The sequence below is a fragment of the Ranitomeya imitator genome, chromosome 4 (assembly GCF_032444005.1).
Source record: "Ranitomeya imitator isolate aRanImi1 chromosome 4, aRanImi1.pri, whole genome shotgun sequence".
Lineage (NCBI taxonomy): Eukaryota > Metazoa > Chordata > Amphibia > Anura > Dendrobatidae > Ranitomeya > Ranitomeya imitator.
The window spans coordinates 538,656,456-538,670,551 of NC_091285.1; the positions used below are offsets into that span (position 1 = coordinate 538,656,456).

General features: G+C 51.4%; 1 long non-coding RNA gene across 1 annotated transcript in view; it reads left to right on the plus strand.

Moving 5' to 3' along the window:
- The first annotated feature begins 64 nt into the window (after positions 1 to 64).
- Positions 65 to 14,096, plus strand: part of LOC138676704 (uncharacterized) — a 289,057-nt gene continuing 275,025 nt past the window's right edge. The window contains exons 1-2 of the long non-coding RNA XR_011320813.1: positions 65 to 130; positions 8,529 to 8,606. This is a non-coding gene — a long non-coding RNA (uncharacterized lncRNA). The remainder of the gene's footprint in view (positions 131 to 8,528; positions 8,607 to 14,096) is intronic.

Below are 14,096 nucleotides of genomic sequence, written 5' to 3' on the forward strand. Positions count from 1 at the left end.
ATGACGTCAATTTACTAGACTGACTGAGGCGCGGCCGGCTACACCACGTGACTGACACGTCACCACACGCGTCTTGTGAAATTTCATGTAGTAATCCTCCCTGCACTGACTCCTGTAGCCCCCGGGGAAGGCAAGTGACAGGAACAGCAGCGTGCGTAGAAGATGTGTGTATGATATCATATGGCTGGTGACAGGAGAGACAGCTAAAGATGTGTGTGTGTCAGCAAAAGGCTGGTGACAGGAGGGACAGCTAAAGATGTGTGTGTGATATCATATGGCTGGTGACAGGAGAGACAGCTAAAGATGTGTGTGTGTCAGCAAAAGGCTGGTGACAGGAGGGACAGCTAAAGATGTGTGTGTGTCAGCAAAAGGCTGGCGACAGGAGAGACAGCTAAAGATGTGTGTGTGTCAGCAAAAGGCTGGTGACAGGAGAGACAGCTAAAGATGTGTGTGTGTGTGTGTGTGTGTGAGTGACAGCAGAAGGCTGGTGACAGGAGGGACAGGAGAAGATGTGTGTGTGATATCATATGGCTGGTGACAGCTAAAGATGTGTGTGTGTGACAGCAGAAGGCTAGTGACAGGAGAGACAGGAGAAGATGTGTGTGTGATATCATATGGCTGGTGACAGCTAAAGATGTGTGTGTGTGACAGCAGAAGGCTAGTGACAGGAGAGACAGGAGAAGATGTGTGTGTGATATCATATGGCTGGTGACAGCTAAAGATGTGTGTGTGACTGCAGAAGGCTAGTGACAGGAGAGACAGGCGAAGATGTGTGTATGTGACAGCAGAAGGCTGGTGACAGGAGAGACAGGCGAAGATGTGTGTGTGTGTGACTGCAGAAGGCTGGTGACAGGAGAGACAGGAGAAGATGTGTGTGTGACAGCAGAAGGCTGGTGACAGGAGGGACAGCCGAAGATGTGTGTGTGATATCATATGGCTGGTGACAGCTAAAGATGTGTGTGTGTGACAGCAGAAGGCTAGTGACAGGAGAGACAGGCGAAGATGTGTGTGTGACAGCAGAAGGCTGGTGACAGGAGAGACAGGAGAAGATGTGTGTGTGACTGCAGAAGGCTGGTGACAGGAGGGACAGCCGAAGATGTGTGTGTGATATCATATGGCTGGTGACAGCTAAAGATGTGTGTGTGTGACAGCAGAAGGCTGGTGACAGGAGAGACAGGAGAAGATGTGTGTGTGACTGCAGAAGGCTGGTGACAGGAGGGACAGCCGAAGATGTGTGTGTGATATCATATGGCTGGTGACAGCTAAAGATGTGTGTGTGACTGCAGAAGGCTAGTGACAGGAGAGACAGCTAAAGATGTGTGTGTGTGTGTGTGACAGCAGAAGGCTGGTGACAGGAGAGACAGGAGAAGATGTGTGTGTGACTGCAGAAGGCTGGTGACAGGAGAGACAGGCGAAGATGTGTGTGTGATATCATATGGCTGGTGACAGCTAAAGATGTGTGTGTGTGACTGCAGAAGGCTGGTGACAGGAGAGACAGGAGAAGATGTGTGTGTGACTGCAGAAGGCTGGTGACAGGAGGGACAGCCGAAGATGTGTGTGTGATATCATATGGCTGGTGACAGCTAAAGATGTGTGTGTGTGACAGCAGAAGGCTGGTGACAGGAGAGACAGGAGAAGATGTGTGTGTGACTGCAGAAGGCTGGTGACAGGAGGGACAGCCGAAGATGTGTGTGTGATATCATATGGCTGGTGACAGCTAAAGATGTGTGTGTGACTGCAGAAGGCTAGTGACAGGAGAGACAGCTAAAGATGTGTGTGTGTGTGTGACAGCAGAAGGCTGGTGACAGGAGAGACAGGAGAAGATGTGTGTGTGACAGCAGAAGGCTGGTGACAGGAGAGACAGGCGAAGATGTGTGTGTGACTGCAGAAGGCTGCTGACAGGAGGGACAGCCGAAGATGTGTGTGTGATATCATATGGCTGGTGACAGCTAAAGATGTGTGTGTGACTGCAGAAGGCTAGTGACAGGAGAGACAGGCGAAGATGTGTGTGTGTGACAGCAGAAGGCTGGTGACAGGAGAGACAGGAGAAGATGTGTGTGTGACTGCAGAAGGCTGGTGACAGGAGGGACAGCCGAAGATGTGTGTGTGATATCATATAGCTGGTGACAGCTAAAGATGTGTGTGTGTGACAGCAGAAGGCTGGTGACAGGAGAGACAGGAGAAGATGTGTGTGTGACTGCAGAAGGCTGGTGACAGGAGGGACAGCCGAAGATGTGTGTGTGATATCATATGGCTGGTGACAGCTAAAGATGTGTGTGTGACTGCAGAAGGCTGGTGACAGGAGAGACAGGAGAAGATGTGTGTGTGACTGCAGAAGGCTGGTGACAGGAGGGACAGCCGAAGATGTGTGTGTGATATCATATGGCTGGTGACAGCTAAAGATGTGTGTGTGTGACAGCAGAAGGCTGGTGACAGGAGAGACAGGAGAAGATGTGTGTGTGACTGCAGAAGGCTGGTGACAGGAGGGACAGCCGAAGATGTGTGTGTGATATCATATGGCTGGTGACAGCTAAAGATGTGTGTGTGACTGCAGAAGGCTAGTGACAGGAGAGACAGCTAAAGATGTGTGTGTGTGTGTGTGACAGCAGAAGGCTGGTGACAGGAGAGACAGGAGAAGATGTGTGTGTGACAGCAGAAGGCTGGTGACAGGAGAGACAGGCGAAGATGTGTGTGTGACTGCAGAAGGCTGCTGACAGGAGGGACAGCCGAAGATGTGTGTGTGATATCATATGGCTGGTGACAGCTAAAGATGTGTGTGTGACTGCAGAAGGCTAGTGACAGGAGAGACAGGCGAAGATGTGTGTGTGTGACAGCAGAAGGCTGGTGACAGGAGAGACAGGCGAAGATGTGTGTGTGTGTGACTGCAGAAGGCTGGTGACAGGAGGGACAGCCGAAGATGTGTGTGTGATATCATATGGCTGGTGACAGCTAAAGATGTGTGTGTGTGACAGCAGAAGGCTGGTGACAGGAGAGACAGGAGAAGATGTGTGTGTGACTGCAGAAGGCTGGTGACAGGAGGGACAGCCGAAGATGTGTGTGTGATATCATATGGCTGGTGACAGCTAAAGATGTGTGTGTGACTGCAGAAGGCTAGTGACAGGAGAGACAGCTAAAGATGTGTGTGTGTGTGTGACAGCAGAAGGCTGGTGACAGGAGAGACAGGAGAAGATGTGTGTGTGACAGCAGAAGGCTGGTGACAGGAGAGACAGGCGAAGATGTGTGTGTGACTGCAGAAGGCTGCTGACAGGAGGGACAGCCGAAGATGTGTGTGTGATATCATATGGCTGGTGACAGCTAAAGATGTGTGTGTGACTGCAGAAGGCTAGTGACAGGAGAGACAGCTAAAGATGTGTGTGTGTGTGTGACAGCAGAAGGCTGGTGACAGGAGAGACAGGAGAAGATGTGTGTGTGACAGCAGAAGGCTGGTGACAGGAGAGACAGGCGAAGATGTGTGTGTGACTGCAGAAGGCTGCTGACAGGAGGGACAGCCGAAGATGTGTGTGTGATATCATATGGCTGGTGACAGCTAAAGATGTGTGTGTGACTGCAGAAGGCTAGTGACAGGAGAGACAGGCGAAGATGTGTGTGTGTGACAGCAGAAGGCTGGTGACAGGAGAGACAGGAGAAGATGTGTGTGTGACTGCAGAAGGCTGGTGACAGGAGGGACAGCCGAAGATGTGTGTGTGATATCATATAGCTGGTGACAGCTAAAGATGTGTGTGTGTGACAGCAGAAGGCTGGTGACAGGAGAGACAGGAGAAGATGTGTGTGTGACTGCAGAAGGCTGGTGACAGGAGGGACAGCCGAAGATGTGTGTGTGATATCATATGGCTGGTGACAGCTAAAGATGTGTGTGTGACTGCAGAAGGCTGGTGACAGGAGAGACAGGAGAAGATGTGTGTGTGACTGCAGAAGGCTGGTGACAGGAGGGACAGCCGAAGATGTGTGTGTGATATCATATGGCTGGTGACAGCTAAAGATGTGTGTGTGTGACAGCAGAAGGCTGGTGACAGGAGAGACAGGAGAAGATGTGTGTGTGACTGCAGAAGGCTGGTGACAGGAGGGACAGCCGAAGATGTGTGTGTGATATCATATGGCTGGTGACAGCTAAAGATGTGTGTGTGACTGCAGAAGGCTAGTGACAGGAGAGACAGCTAAAGATGTGTGTGTGTGTGTGACAGCAGAAGGCTGGTGACAGGAGAGACAGGAGAAGATGTGTGTGTGACAGCAGAAGGCTGGTGACAGGAGAGACAGGCGAAGATGTGTGTGTGACTGCAGAAGGCTGCTGACAGGAGGGACAGCCGAAGATGTGTGTGTGATATCATATGGCTGGTGACAGCTAAAGATGTGTGTGTGACTGCAGAAGGCTAGTGACAGGAGAGACAGGCGAAGATGTGTGTGTGTGACAGCAGAAGGCTGGTGACAGGAGAGACAGGCGAAGATGTGTGTGTGTGTGACTGCAGAAGGCTGGTGACAGGAGGGACAGCCGAAGATGTGTGTGTGATATCATATGGCTGGTGACAGCTAAAGATGTGTGTGTGTGACAGCAGAAGGCTGGTGACAGGAGAGACAGGAGAAGATGTGTGTGTGACTGCAGAAGGCTGGTGACAGGAGGGACAGCCGAAGATGTGTGTGTGATATCATATGGCTGGTGACAGCTAAAGATGTGTGTGTGACTGCAGAAGGCTAGTGACAGGAGAGACAGCTAAAGATGTGTGTGTGTGTGTGACAGCAGAAGGCTGGTGACAGGAGAGACAGGAGAAGATGTGTGTGTGACAGCAGAAGGCTGGTGACAGGAGAGACAGGCGAAGATGTGTGTGTGACTGCAGAAGGCTGCTGACAGGAGGGACAGCCGAAGATGTGTGTGTGATATCATATGGCTGGTGACAGCTAAAGATGTGTGTGTGACTGCAGAAGGCTAGTGACAGGAGAGACAGGCGAAGATGTGTGTGTGTGACAGCAGAAGGCTGGTGACAGGAGAGACAGGCGAAGATGTGTGTGTGTGTGACTGCAGAAGGCTGGTGACAGGAGGGACAGCCGAAGATGTGTGTGTGATATCATATGGCTGGTGACAGCTAAAGATGTGTGTGTGTGACAGCAGAAGGCTGGTGACAGGAGAGACAGGAGAAGATGTGTGTGTGACTGCAGAAGGCTGCTGACAGGAGGGACAGCCGAAGATGTGTGTGTGATATCATATGGCTGGTGACAGCTAAAGATGTGTGTGTGACTGCAGAAGGCTAGTGACAGGAGAGACAGGCGAAGATGTGTGTGTGTGACAGCAGAAGGCTGGTGACAGGAGAGACAGGCGAAGGTGTGTGTGTGTGACTGCAGAAGGCTGGTGACAGGAGAGACAGGCGAAGATGTGTGTGTGACAGCAGAAGGCTGGTGACAGGAGGGACAGCCGAAGATGTGTGTGTGATATCATATGGCTGGTGACAGCTAAAGATGTGTGTGTGTGTGTGACAGCAGAAGGCTGGTGACAGGAGAGACAAGTGAAGATGTGTGTGTGACAGCAGAAGGCTAGTGACAGGAGGGACAGCCGAAGATGTGTGTGTGTGACAGCAGAAGGCTAGTGACAGGAGGGACAGCCGAAGATGTGTGTGTGTGACTGCAGAAGGCTGGTGACAGGAGAGACAGGCGAAGATGTGTGTGTGACAGCAGAAGGCTGGTGACAGGAGAGACAAGTGAAGATGTGTGTGTGACAGCAGAAGGCTAGTGACAGGAGGGACAGCCGAAGATGTGTGTGTGTGACAGCAGAAGGCTAGTGACAGGAGGGACAGCCGAAGATGTGTGTGTGTGACTGCAGAAGGCTGGTGACAGGAGAGACAGGCGAAGATGTGTGTGTGACAGCAGAAGGCTAGTGACAGGAGGGACAGCCGAAGATGTGTGTGTGTGTGACAGCAGAAGGCTAGTGACAGGAGGGACAGCCGAAGATGTGTGTGTGTGACTGCAGAAGGCTGGTGACAGGAGAGACAGCCGAAGATGTGTGTGTGTCTGTGACAGCAGAAGGCTGGTGACAGGAGAGACAGATAAAGATGTGTGTGTGACAGGAGAGACAGCTAAAGATGTGTGTGTGTGTGTGTCAGCAGAAGGCTGGTGACAGGAGAGACAGCCGAAGATGTGTGTGTGACAGCAGAAGGCTGGTGACAGGAGAGACAAGTGAAGATGTGTGTGTGACAGCAGAAGGCTAGTGACAGGAGGGACAGCCGAAGATGTGTGTGTGTGACAGCAGAAGGCTAGTGACAGGAGGGACAGCCGAAGATGTGTGTGTGTGACTGCAGAAGGCTGGTGACAGGAGAGACAGGCGAAGATGTGTGTGTGACAGCAGAAGGCTAGTGACAGGAGGGACAGCCGAAGATGTGTGTGTGTGTGACAGCAGAAGGCTAGTGACAGGAGGGACAGCCGAAGATGTGTGTGTGTGACTGCAGAAGGCTGGTGACAGGAGAGACAGCCGAAGATGTGTGTGTGTCTGTGACAGCAGAAGGCTGGTGACAGGAGAGACAGATAAAGATGTGTGTGTGACAGGAGAGACAGCTAAAGATGTGTGTGTGTGTGTGACAGCAGAAGGCTAGTGACAGGAGAGACAGGCGAAGATGTGTGTGTGACAGCAGAAGGCTGGTGACAGGAGAGACAGCCGAAGATGTGTGTGTGACAGCAGAAGGCTGGTGACAGGAGGGACAGCCGAAGATGTGTGTGTGTGTGTGTGACAGGAGAAGGCTGGTGACAGGATAGACAGCCAAAGATGTGTGTGTGTGTGACAGCAGAAGGCTAGTGACAGGAGGGACAGCTGAAGATGTGTGTGTGTGTGTGACAGCAGAAGGCTAGTGACAGGAGGGACAGCTAAAGATGTGTGTGTGACAGCAGAAGGCTAGTGACAGGAGAGACAGCCGAAGATGTGTGTGTGTGACTGCAGAAGGCTGGTGACAGGAGAGACAGCCGAAGATGTGTGTGTGACAGCGGAAGGCTGGTGACAGGAGGGACAGCCGAAGATGTGTGTGTGTGACAGCAGAAGGCTGGTGACAGGAGAGACAGCCGAAGATGTGTGTGTGACAGCAGAAGGCTGGTGACAGGAGGGACAGCCGAAGATGTGTGTGTGTGTGACAGCAGAAGGCTGGTGACAGGAGAGACAGCCGAAGATGTGTGTGTGACAGCCAGGGGCGGATTATCAGAGGGTCAATATGGGCGGTAGCCCAGGGCCCAGTGGTCTGGGGGGGCCCTGGGCTGCCGCACAGATTAACCCTCTGAAAATCATCTGTGAATGCCCGCCGGGCGGCGTTTATGTGCCCCCGGACCCGGTGGGCAGAGAGAGGGGGCCGAATCGGGCCCCTTCTCATCTGCTCACCGGGCCCCTTCCTGCGCTGCGGCGGTTTCCTATTGATGTGCGGGCGCGCGCCCGCACGTCAATAGTTAACAACAACAGCCGCCAGCCAATTGGAGGCTGGCGGCTGAAGTCGGCAGCGCGCACACGTCGCCGGCGTCTGACGTCATTGTCAGTCGCCGGCGAGTGTGCGCTGCAGAAGGGAGCTCGCCGCCGGGAGCGTGGACAGGTGAGGAGACTGTTTGTTTTTTTTTTGATCAGTTAAACGGTGGACTGTGGACACACTGGGGGGCAATGCTGGAGGACACACTGGGGGCAATGCTGGAGACAGTGGGGCAGATTGCTGGAGACAGTGGGGCAGATTGCTGGAGACAGTGGGGCAATGTTGGAGACAATGGGGCAATGTTGGAGACAGTGGGGCAATGCTGGAGACAGTGGGGCAATGCTGGAGACTGGGGCAATGCTGGAGACAGTGGGGCAGATTGCTGGAGGACACACTGGGGGGCAATGCTGAAGACAGTGGGGCAGATTGCTGGGGGGCAATGCTGGAGGACACACTGGGGGGAAATGCTGGAGACACTGGGGCAGATTGGAGGACACACTGGGGCAGATTGCTGGAGACAGTGGGGCAATGCTGGAGACAGTGGGGCAATGCTGGAGACAGTGGGGCAATGCTGGAGACAGTGGGGCAATGCTGGAGACTGTGGGGCAGATTGCTGGACACACTGGGGCAGATTGCTGGACACACTGGGGGCAGGACTGGAGGCATGGGCAGAATGTAGACACAGGGCATGATTGGAGACACGGGGTAGAAAGACATGGGGCAGGATTGGATCATGGGGCAGGATGGATACGATGGAGACAGATGGGGCAGGATGGGGAGATCATATGGGGCAGGATGGATACTCATGAGTGCAGGATGGGAGAACATATGGCTGGAGCGAGGAATGAGATAAATGGGGTGGGGAATAGTATTACCATAGGGGCTAATTAAGGGATATTATTACTGCAGTGATGTATTTATTTTATTTTTTGAGTATACTGTTTTAAATGGGGGGGCGGTCCTGTTACTGTGCAGAGTGACACTATATCGCCTTTTTCTCTTTATGTGGTGTAATGTAGAAGTTGTGAAAAATTAAGTAATGTGTTCTACAAGCGGAGCTCGAGATAACTGTGTTATTTCCTGCAGAAACGAGTCCTGGCTGGAAGAAATGATGGCGGTCTGTGCTGGATGAAAGATGAAGGACTTCACCTAGAGACGTCACTGGTGAGTCAGTGTTACCTATACACTGACGCTATACACTGTATACTATATAGAGGTCCTGTGTACAATGTCACCAGTGATCTCTGTATTACCTCTACACAGACACTGCATACTAAGTACAGATCTGTGAATACTGGCACTTATGGTGATAGTATTGTGTTTTTTTTTGTTTAGTTTTTTACTGATCAGTATTGTAGTATTCAGTCACTATGTGGTGGTAATATGTGGTCTGGAAATGGTGTTGTGGTATTTGTCCCTTGTATGTGCTATTTGGTCACCAAGTGGTAATATGTGGTCTTGACATGGTGCGGTGGTATTTGTTCCTTGTATGTGATATTATTCGATCACTGTGGTTGTAATTTGTGGTCTGGTCATGGTACGGTGGTATTTGTTCCTTGTATGTGATATTATTGGTCAAGATATACCTAAATTGTATTGCAGATTTTAACAAATATTGAATAGGTTACAGTAGAGTAGGGCCCGGCCATTTTTCTGGAATAATCTGGTTCGGGTATATCATGACCCCCGTCACATGACCCCCGTCACATGACCCCCGTCACATGACCGGGGGGCCCACAGTGTGTGAACAGCCCGGGGCCCTGGCTACCCTTAATCCACCCCTGGTGACAGCAGAAGGCTGGTGACAGGAGGGACAGCCGAAGATGTGTGTGTGTGTGTGTGTGTGACAGCAGAAGGCTAGTGACAGGAGAGACAGCCGAAGATGTGTGTGTGTGTGTGACAGCAGAAGGCTGGTGACAGGATAGACAGCCGAAGATGTGTGTGTGTGACAGCAGAAGGCTAGTGACAGGAGGGACAGCCGAAGATGTGTGTGTGTGTGACAGCAGAAGGCTAGTGACAGGAGAGACAGCCGAAGATGTGTGTGTGACAGCAGAAGGCTAGTGACAGGAGAGACATCTGAATATGTGTGTGTGACAGCAGAAAACTGGTGACAGGAAAGACATCCGAAGATATGTGTGTGACAGCAGAAGGCTGGTGACAGGAGAGACAGCCGAAGATGTGTGTGTGTGTGTGACAGCAGAAGGCTAGTGACAGGAGGGACAGCCGAAGATGTGTGTGTGTGTGACAGCAGAAGGCTAGTGACAGGAGAGACAGCCGAAGATGTGTGTGTGTGTGACAGCAGAAGGCTGGTGACAGGATAGACAGCCGAAGATGTGTGTGTGTGACAGCAGAAGGCTAGTGACAGGAGGGACAGCCGAAGATGTGTGTGTGTGTGTGTGTGTGTGACAGCAGAAGGCTAGTGACAGGATAGACAGCCAAAGATGTGTGTGTGTGTGTGACAGCAGAAGGCTAGTGACAGGAGGGACAGCCGAAGATGTGTGTGTGTGTGTGTGACAGCAGAAGGCTAGTGACAGGAGAGACAGCCGAAGATGTGTGTGTGACAGCAGAAGGCTAGTGACAGGAGAGACATCTGAATATGTGTGTGTGACAGCAGAAAGCTGGTGACAGGAAAGACATCCGAAGATATGTGTGTGACAGCAGAAGGCTGGTGACAGGAGAGACAGCCGAAGATGTGTGTGTGACAGCAGAATGCTAGTGACAGGAGAGACAGCCGAAGATGTGTGTGTCACAAGAGGAGCAGCAGAAAAATGACAGAAAGGACAGCATAAGAATGTGTGTTACTAGAGCAGGGGTGGGCAATTAATTTTCTTGAGGGAACACATGAGTGCCTGACTGTTGTGGAGTCAGAACCACTGGGGTAAAATTTATTCTGTTTAACATTATTTATAATTATTTTATATTAACCCCTACAGAACCTGAGCTTTTTTCGGTTTTGCGCTTTTGTTTTTTCGCTCCCCTCCTTCCCAGAGCCATAACTTTATTTTTCCATCAATATGGCCGTGTGAAAGCTTATTTTTTGTGGGAGAAGTTGTACTTTTGAACGACATTATTTTCCGATACCCGTAGCTTCTCCATTTTTCGTGATCTGAGGTTATGCGAGGGCTTATTTTTTTTCTCGCTACGCCGTTTATGTAGCGCCCCAGAGACCTGGTCGTTGCAGTAATGTCGCTCTGCCGCTAAGGAGGGTGATGTTATGTCTGATTGCACTAAAGGAGTTCACCTGACCAGGTATCACAAGCACACATTACACTTCACACTCTGGCCACTAGGGGGAGCAAAAGGCACTATGTATTAGGCCACTCCTCACACTGGTAAAACTAGGGGTCGGATAGGAAGTTAGAACAGAACGCAGCCTGGGAGAGTCCAGGGAGGACCTATCAGGGGTGGGTTCCTGACAGGGGCCTAGCAGAACGAATAGAAAGCAACGGAACCACCTTGCGGCGGTATCCTAAGAAAGGACACGAAGAGAAGGATATTGTGGAAAGTGAGAAACGAGATCAAGCACAAAGGCGAGCCAGTAGGAGTCATGCCCCGAGAACGGCAACATCCTACTGAGGCGCGTAGCCGGTGACCGGAACACCGAGGAAGTAACTGACTCTATGCCTTACTTCAAATACCGCAGGACAGTTAATTATAGGTTGGCTGTCTACCATACATCACCTAAGCAGACATAGGGGGCAAGCGTGGAGAGGGGCATCTCTAGGGTCCCAGAATAGCTCCAAGCCTTCCCGTCAAACGGGTGCGTCCTATCCAGATAAACTTGGGGGACGGAGAGAAAGAACAAGTTGTGAGGACTATCCCAAATGCTCAGCAGGGAAGAACTACAACACACAGGCGCTAGTGGTAGGCACTGATTTCCACCTGCAAAGGGAACTCTGGATGTGCCTTCGAACCGGCCGGTCTCAGACAGCCCTGTTGACAGTGCTCTGGATTGCGGATCCCGAAGTCTTCAATAAAAGGTAAAGAGACTGCAACCCTGTGTTCTCGTTATTGACTGCACCTCACACCATCGCCACCTACATTACTGGGAAGCCCTGGGGATATACTTCACCTGTGGGAAGGTATACCATCTAGCTGCCATCACATCACCCCAGTGGACCCCAAGCAGCGTCGGTCGACCTGACCGAATACCACAGGTGGCGTCACAAAACTTTAGCCGACTTTCATCACCCCTTTTATTGGACACCCCTTAGCAGGGTCACGGACCGGGTCCAGCCACCGTGACAACCCAAGAACTGAGACAGAGAGGACCGGTACCGAGTAACCCGCGGCCCTGTGTCTGGGGGCGCTCCAACTTGGCGTCACGAACAGGATCGTACTTAAGCCTGAAGAATTGGGTCATGTGTGCCTTGGAACTGTGTTGGAATTGTGCTTGAACTGTGATTTATTGCAAAGATTGTGCATTGCTGATTGCCGCAAAGATTCCCGCCCAAACTGCTGCCATTGCCACGCCACGAGGAGCACAGAACAGGGAGGGCGTGTCATGGGAGGAGATCGTGAAAGCGGCGCCAAAAGTAGCGACCGCCCCCTCCGACTACAGCTGCAGGATGACGAGCTCAGGAATGCAGGGGCTCAAACCCCAGAAAATGGGGGAGCCGCGTGTGTGTGCCGCCACAGATCACGGAGTAGAGACGGTGACCAGCGGGTACCTGAACCGTGACGAAGTAGCCCAGGACCCCCTCAGCCCACCGGAGGCAAACCAGAGCCTATCGCTACTGGAGGCGTCAGACTGCCCGACTCCAGACGGAGCTGTGCAAGAAGATCGCACAGGGAGAGCCGTGGTCAGAGCCGCAGCAGACTCCAGTGTCCTCGTCAGCGGAGCCGATCGACATCAGTGGAACCACATCAGAAGCAGGTACCAAAAGCAACTTTGCTCCACCGACCGATCCAGCTCCAGTGACCGCTCCCCGTCCCATCTATGACTGGTCTCCCGCTGCTGAGATTGTGGTGGTGGCCCTTTACGCCATGAAGGGGATATTGCCCCCGCTACGACATCTATGGGCGAACCGTTAGACGTGAGTCACGAGGGGGTGATCTTTGAATGGGATGCGCCAAGGATCCAACTAGACGGGTCCAGACAGGAGGGCTCTTATGTCGTCGGCCTCACCTGGGAGCAGTATTGACAAAGCTTAATTTCGCAGTGGAAAGACCGAGAACGAACAGAACAGACTGCCCGACCAGGGTACGGACGCCCCGCATCAACTGCTGACCTGAGAGTTTGGTGAAACGGGATAGTGCTTGCCTTCCACCTGAGAAGGGGTTGTGGCTTTATACTGGAGCCAGGGCTGCCGACTGAAGTCTTTGTGACTAGCTGTAATGTGGAACCCCAGTCCCACAGCGTACCTCCTACCCGAAACTTGTACAGAGGAGACCATGTGACTTACACCCGCCACTGGAGTGAGCGGGGATGGTATGCCAAGAGAGTCAAACGGTTACGACCGAAACAAGTGACGGTACTCCGCCGACCCCCTGAACCTGCGGGGCCTAGTACTACCACCCCTGCGTGTGGTGTCCTGCTTGCGGGGTCTGCCACTAGCACTGCCGTTTGTACCCGAACCACTATGCCTGAGAGACAATCTAAGGACGTCAAGGCAGTATCGGATGAGAGCACGGAGCCAGACCTTCCCCGGTCGGGAAGTGGTCACTACCGGCTGATGTCTTGTCACCTGCTATAGAAATAAACCTCGAAACACCGACATATGTAAATAGTTAACTGTTTCCTGCTCTTTTGCTACTTGAATCCGTTTAGGGTTAATCCTTAAAGGGATCCCTTCGTTTACCCGGATCCCTATTTTATATTTTTTCTCTTTTGCATAAGTTCATCACTGTTTGAAAGACTGACGAATCATGGACGGTGAATGATTCACAAACTGTGTTGTATATAGTTTGCACCCTCTTAAGGGTGCTCTCTACTGGTTTTACAAGGAAAGAAGACTTTGCGAAGACACGATTCCTGATGACGACGTGGAAGTTTCTTGAGTCTTGCAGTTCCTTAGTGACTTGTTTTTGAACTACCTCAGAAAAGACTGATCTCCCCTCTTAAAGGGAATGTTATTTGTTGCCTTTTGATAATGATGCCTTAAGTAGTAAGATAGTGATAGTGTTTGCATAGTAGATGCCATGTAGCTAGAAGAGCTAGCAAGTGAACCCGTAGGGGTTAGTGAGTCTGAGAACCATAGAGAGATGGTTGCTGTGGACCTAGAAGAAGAGAGGCAGTAGGCCCGGACGAATAGCCAGGCGGTCCTGCATCTGTGTGAAGCTAAAGGAAGTAAAGAAAACGTTAGATTTGTACTGTAATGTTTTGTAGTAGGCCTTTAGTGGGTTCAGCTTATACACCCTTAAAGGAGAAGTTAAATTATTGTTCAAAGATTTGCACTTAGTAGAATACCCGGCTGGGTAATAGGAATTATTTATAGTTTGTAGAATAGAATGTTATTTAAAATATTTAAACATGTTTCCGTTTGTAACGTTCAAGTGACCTCACCTCCCATAAAGGGAAGCATTGTAATGTTTACATTGTTTAAAGCATTCCAAAAATTTTGTATGTCCTTTTCTAATAACTATTGTTCTTCTTTTCCCAGTCTGGGAGTACTGGATTTAACTGGGGGGGAGTGCAGCGCCCCAGAGACCTGG